Raw genomic sequence first — 6,998 nt, 5'->3', positions numbered from 1 at the left:
TGTGTGGGGGTCAAAGTATCCATATTCACCAGATCTGCTTCTGAAAACAGCAATGCCTAAGCCTGACATGATCAGAAGTCCATATTGTACATCTGATGACAAATGGCTCAATGCTTCTTCCAGGCTTGGATAAGTCTGTCCACCTCCAAATGTTCCACACACAGGGAATGGAGTCATGTCCACCTGATATGTTGACCTGCGTGCACTTACCTCATTTGGTAGTTCATCAGTTGCCAAATGGATGCTACGAGGAAATCTTTCTCTAGCCTTTCTGTACACAGCATCGCCTTTGTCCAGAACTAGGTCAAGATCTGGTCTGGTAATCATTTCATTCTCGTGGAAAAAAGCCAGAAACACCAAACTGTTGGCCATACACTGACTGTTCCTGTATTTTCCATATTTCAACGAATCCTGACTCCGTGAGGCACAAACATGTGTCACTGATGGATGAAGTTCTACATTAACTCGAGACTGCCGAGCTGAACCACATCCCCTTTTTACCATGTCAGCATACGACGCCTGTGATGCACTTTGCTTTTTATCTCCTGCATCATGCTGGAAAGTTGTTTTGGCAGTGTTTCCATGAGATAGTGCTACCACATAGGATAAACTGTTTTCACTTCTATCGTTTACCTGCTGTCGTTCAAAAGACTCCCCAACACACATATCATCTCTAGCAAGCTGTCTCTGTGCAACATCAGCGTGTGGTATATTCTGAAACTGCTGCTTGTTGTTCTCAGAGTCAGTACCTGTCACTTGATTGCTCTGAGACCGTTTCTCCTTCTGCCATCTGAGCTTCTGAGCCTGAGAACGCTGATTCTTTCTCGGCATTGTTGATTAGACTTCTGGACAGGTCAGGCAGGAAACAGCAACTCCAATGGTCCTTGTTGATCTTTTTATCTCAAGCAGATACAACACAAAACTACACCAATGTACATACAATGAATGTATAAGTGTTGAATAGCTAGTCAGTACAAACCTGTGCACAAACCTGAAGTTCAGTCCAAAGTCAGTAGCAGCAGGCAGGAACACAAATTAGGCAGCTCAGATAAGAAATGAGCTTTACTTCAGTCCAATTGAAATTTCGTTCAATAAAAATTTAGCTCAGTTGATTTAATTTTGTACTGAGTTCTTAAATGTATACAGATCAAGAATGTAGTTGATCTGTTTCAGAAATTATTTAAAATAGAAAATTATAATCCAATTCTGAAATAGAAGTTTTTTTAAACTTCAGGTCCAAATCAGATTACTCAAAAAGACGTCTTAGAAATATCAAACTTTAAAGTTTTTTTCTTTTTACTGTTTTCAACTTTATGCCAATAGTGATCTATAAATATATTTCGTCAGACAAGACCAGAGCTTTACTTAAGTCCAATTAGAATTGGAGCAATGTAGTTCAGCAGAAAGCAAACTTTGCTTTCAATTTTAAAATTTATCCAGATCAAGTTTTTAGTTGACCTGTTTGAGTAATTATTTATTTTCAGCCAATTTTTAAATAGAAGCTTTTCAAACTTATTAAATTATTACTTAACAACACGTCTTAGGATTGTGAAGCTTCCCAGTTATTTACCGTTACGGTGGAAAGCGGTAGACAGGAAAGACAGAGCAGTGAGAGGGTAGATTCTCTCAGATTCTCAATGATAGTCAGATGAGTTACTGATAAACTCGATAGAAGTATGGTTTCTCAAATATATAGCCACAAAAAATATGCCACAAAATTCATGCCACAAAATTCATGCCACAAAATCAATGCCAATACTGTTCAGAGGTCACAGGACGTAAGATGTGAGGGGGAAAACAGATCTAGTTACTGGTAAACTAGATTAAGAGAGACAGGCAAACATCAATTTGGCAGTAAACTGATGGTTGAAGAAAAAAAGGGAACTCTGGTTACTGGTAAACCAGGCTCTTGAATTCGGAAAAACCAGGCCGCCTTTTGGGATGCTGGTTTTTGAAAAAATTTGTAGGAGAGTTTAGGGATGAGATAGTAAAATGCACAGAAAATGGTTTTCCAGATATGTTGGAAGGAAGAGGAAAGAGAAAAACACAGTTGGAAAATTAAAAAGCTTCGGACAGTGGTTAGAATTGAGTGTCGGTGGAACACCTGCGAGACAAAGAACAGCCAATAGACATCAAAATGAAACATTCTCAACAGAGCAGCTTCTGGGTCATATTCCATCTGAAAAGGTTTAAACTGTGAAGAGATGCATAGCTACTACAAGTGAACTAAGCTCTGTGGTGTGAATTGGGTTGTTGCTGTGTTTTCATGACCTTTATTAAAATAGTTCAATTAATGTAGATTATGATATTCTTACTAAAATAAGATGCATCCCAGCATACCAACAGAGAAATAAAAGAGCCAGCTGCTTTAGCAGAATTTAATGTTGACTTGGACCTTCTTCATCACAGAGCTTAAAGTGAGTGACAGAAAACCTCCTCATGAGTCCAGACAACAACTCAGAGGGTTGTTGCTGTACTGAGTCATGTTTCTTACAGGGTTTTGGGCAACAGGGTCCTCATGTGAGCACAACCAACATATCCTGTTTGGACCCAATTTAAACCAAATGTTTGTAGATATGATTTTATTCAAATTGTCTGTGAGTCAGGTTGGATCAGCTGTGACAGCTCGGCTGATCCAGGTTGGAACATCCACTCACCAGGAAGGCAGGTGTTTGGGTCCACTTCTCTCTGTGAGGGAGAGTAGAAACAGTTTGTTAGTAGCTGACCAGAAAACCTTCGGGAGTCCAGAACACACTTATCTGCTAAGGTTCTTTGTTCTCTGTCCACAAGCTGCTTTGATCTAAACATTTCTGGACTTCTCAGCTCATAACAACCTCTTGGGAGATGAGTGTATGATGTTCAGAACCAGTACCAGGTTCTTTTTTTAAGTGACAACATACATCTGTCTGATTAAAGATGTCTAAGTGAGATCAAATAAGTTATCATCAAATATTCAAATCAGATCCAAATACAAACATTCCTTTCCCAATTAAAGGGTGTTATTTTGTATGTATTCTTTGTTTAGTGTTGACATATTTAAATTCTTTCAACACAATTAAGAGTATTTTTATTTTAAAATTATTTCTATTCTAAAAAAATAAAAATGTTCCATTTAGCTTCTTCAGTTAGTCCTAGTCCCAAAAGATGGATGCTGTCCATCAAAAGCAAGTCAAAGCATAGAAATTCTGACCCCGAATGAATTCAAACATTCTGATGAGGATCAGACACTGATTTTAACATAGACACATGGATGCCATCATATCCAGTTGCTGATCAAATTACTTTCAGCAGCTGTCTTACAGAGGTTTAAAGATGCTAAAGCCTTGCACATTTATCCACGTACAGAACCCTCAGTGTTTTTTTTTTATACAATCACTGAGGTGTTCAGTGACAGCTAACTTTTTTTAATCAAATAAAGCCACACGTTGCTAGTACTCACCTCACTGAGCAGAATTTGGAGGCAATGTCTGGGTACTCTGAAAGGAGAGGAAAAACGGTTGAATTTATATTTGACAGAGGCACATACACAAAACTGACTAACTTAAAAAACAGCAGTCCTATGTTTGCATCATTCTGCTTGGGCTGAGCGTTTGGGCCTTTTTTAATAGTGCATCTGAAATTCTATAGCAATGAAGATAAGAGATGGGAGTGACACTATCAACTTATTTATTTATTTTCTCAGACAAGGTTCTGTCTGAGATGATTTTTTAAAAGACATCGAGTCTGGTTTTAAGATACTTTGACAGAGAAAATTGACAAATTTTAGTCTAATTTTAGTTTAAAAAACACATTAAAGTTTTCCGCATTGCCACTATCTGATCATATTTTCATTCTTTCCAAATAGAGAATGTTGTAATGCAGTTTGCTGATGTGATCTAGAAGCAGTTTATCTTTAAAAATAATGTACTTACCAGCCAAGGGACGTTGGTCAACAGAGGTATGTCTGAGAAAAGACACATAGACAAAGTTATCCAAGGATCCACAGACACCACCAGTACGACACAACACATTGGTAAATGGATACTGTTAACTATTTAGTGTTTCTCTTTGAATATTTACAAGAATTAAAAAAAATGTAAATATTATTAATAAATATGTTCATAAATATTATGACTCTGAGTTGCAAATACATCAATATTATTTAACATATGTATTAGGAGCAGTATGAAATGTCCAGTCTTGCCTTGATTTATTGTTAAAAACATTTGTGTTCGACAGGCTGCTGAACTTTGCAATCTACTTACCAGCCAAAGAACGCTGGTGAGCAGTTTTCTTTCAGTCTGTGAAAAGACACTGTGTGTTATCTCACAATTATTGACTTGATCAGAAAAATACACAAGTTGGAAAGCACATTTCATTGTTAGCTATTTAACTTGGAATATTTACATAAATTAATAAACTCACTACGTAAATCGGGATTACAGATTAATATTCTTTAATTAATGAAATCTATTTTTCTAGCAGTACAGAAAGATGTGAACCCAACTTGACTGCAGAAACAGCGGTCTTTATACTCTTATTGGCTACGATTAACTCCGAGGATTACTGTTGGATTTTCAAATTGAATAGAAGCTGATCGAGAAGACGAAGAGTAGCATGCATGGTTATGAATTATACTAATTGGATACACATTCTTCATTCTGAACAGAATGGTTTTCAGTCAAGCACCCGTCAATATTAGCATATCATGCTAACGCACAGTACCCATCAGAAATAGGATGGCTAGCTGTTTACAACTTCATTATGGCGATGGTTAAATAGCAATTATTAACATCTTTAAGAATGAAACTGTGTTAAATCATTCTTTGTCGATTATGGCAGGCCCAGTTAAAACACTGCTCACCTGCAAGGCACACACCAAGAACAAACCAACCCCTTAACGGTTGACAATCCCAGTTTCACTTCAACTGAAAAGTCTAATTAACGGTTGGAATTTTATACAGTTAGCTGAATAGAAGCTGACCATGAAGACAAATACTAACATACATGGTTATAAATTAAGTTAATTGGAAAAATACTCTCTTCAATCTGAATAGACTGGCTTTCATACGAGTTATACAGCAGCCGTCAATTTTAGCATATGCTAATGATTGTTTGCTATCACAAAAAACTACGTATAGCTGTTTTCAGCCTTATTAAGTTACAGCCACACTTAAGAACCAATTATGTATTAACTCTTTGACAACGAAACCGTCTCTCATTGTTTATAATTTTATTATTACAACAGACCCAATTAAAACACCGCTTACCTGTTGGGCACAAACGAAGAAGGGAGAACGTAACGGCAGAGAACGCCACGTCATGCGTCAGAGACATTCAGGAGCACTCGGATATTTTTTCCACTTCGATTACGACTGTGGATTTTGCATGCTTGTTAAATCAATTCAAGAAAGATTTGGCACCAGTTTTAAGTCTCGTGTGCAACTCGTGTTTTGAAACATACCATTTTCAACCGTATTTATTTTTTATCGCCTTAGAATTAATTCTAACATTCAAAATTATATAATTATTAATTCCCTTCGTTACTTATGACTTACTGTGGATTTTATTGAAAGTTCAAAATGTATTTTTAATTAACACTGCTTCTTTATCACTGTCATAAACAAAATATTAAATAGAAAAATTAAACTTACTGTGGGAGAGGCGGCAGAAGCTTGCCCCGCTCAGCAAATGAAAGTGACGTTCAAAGAACGCCACTTAAAGCCACTCGACTGCGCATGTCCATAAAACCGTGGCAGGTTTACGAGTTCTTGATTGTACTCTTGTTCTGCCACAGACAGAACACCTAACACACTAAAGCAGGACCTCCGGCAATAGCGGGCATTGGAAGAAATTATCCACCCTCAGAGCCATGGTCACATCCATACTGAAAGGTCTTTTTTTTCTTCATCCCGCAGTTAATAAAATTAACGGAGGGCTAGATTAGGATTACACCCAAATTATCGATTTTACTACGGTGGCCCTGAGGTGCAAACCATTTAAGCAAAATTAAAATAATTACATTCAAAATCATATAGACGCCTTACTGTGGCTTTCGTTCAAAGTTCTAAATGTATTAGATTTAAGTCTTATTAAATAACACTGCTTCTTCATCATTGTCATGAACAACATCCATCCATTTTCTTTACAGCCTTGTCCCTTAGCGGGGTCGGGAGGGGTGCTGGTGCCCATCTCCAGCTCACGTTCTGGGCGACAGGCGGGGTACACCCTGGACGGGTCGCCAGTCTGTCGCAGGGCAACACAGAGACACACAACCATGCACACACACTCACACCTAGGGTGTCATCTGGAGAAGCCAATTAAGACAGTCATGTTTTTGGACTGTGGGAGGAAACCCGGAGAAAACCCAGTCATGCACAGGGAGAATATGCAAACTCCATGCAGAAAGACCGGGCCCAGGTATCGAACCCAAAACCTTCTTGCTGCAAGGCAACAGCTCTACCAACTGTCCCTCCATGAACAACATATGAACGTCATTTCTCAATAACGTATAAAAAATAAATACAGGATTATTTTTTTCTTGTCTTGAAATGTTAAATGTACGTTAAATTATGGAATTATGTAAATATATTCTTTGATAAAACACTGTAAAGGTGTATATTCATCATTTTTAATATAAAAATTATCAGAATCATTTTTATCAAATAAAACATTGTGCTCTTTATTCAGAAATGCCCCCCAAAAATGAAATAATCACATCAAAAGTTAGAAACTTTGTCTAGTCATTTCTTTGATTGCCAAATATATTAATGTGTGTGAGAAAAATGTGTCAATAACAGGTATTAATTTAAAATACTTTGTAGAACAGCACTTTATAAAGTTCGGTCCATTCACTTGCATACCTTAGTGGCACATATTCCACATTCAATATGGCGGACGCTGCTTCGTATCGCAACAACGGGCCGGCCCGCGCCATGAGGCGTCTACGTATTAATGTCTATGGTGGCAACCATAGACATAAGAATAGACCCTCATGGACCGCTCTCACCTATTGTCGC

General features: G+C 37.6%; 1 long non-coding RNA gene across 1 annotated transcript; it reads right to left on the bottom strand.

Annotated features, from left to right (window-relative positions):
- Nucleotides 1-979: 979 nt before the first annotated feature.
- Nucleotides 980-4,353, bottom strand: LOC107835246 (uncharacterized). Its single transcript, XR_001661066.1, has 3 exons — nt 4,245-4,353; nt 3,440-3,476; nt 980-2,688 (listed from the first exon to the last, which is right to left on the bottom strand). It is a non-coding gene; the product is annotated as an uncharacterized LOC107835246 (long non-coding RNA).
- Between the last annotated feature and the right edge of the window lie 2,645 nt (nt 4,354-6,998).

The sequence above is a fragment of the Poecilia formosa genome, unplaced genomic scaffold (genome assembly GCF_000485575.1).
Source record: "Poecilia formosa unplaced genomic scaffold, Poecilia_formosa-5.1.2 Scaffold1320, whole genome shotgun sequence".
Lineage (NCBI taxonomy): Eukaryota > Metazoa > Chordata > Actinopteri > Cyprinodontiformes > Poeciliidae > Poecilia > Poecilia formosa.
The sequence above is the reverse complement of the archived record's forward strand: the minus strand, read 5'-3'. Positions and strand labels throughout refer to the sequence as shown.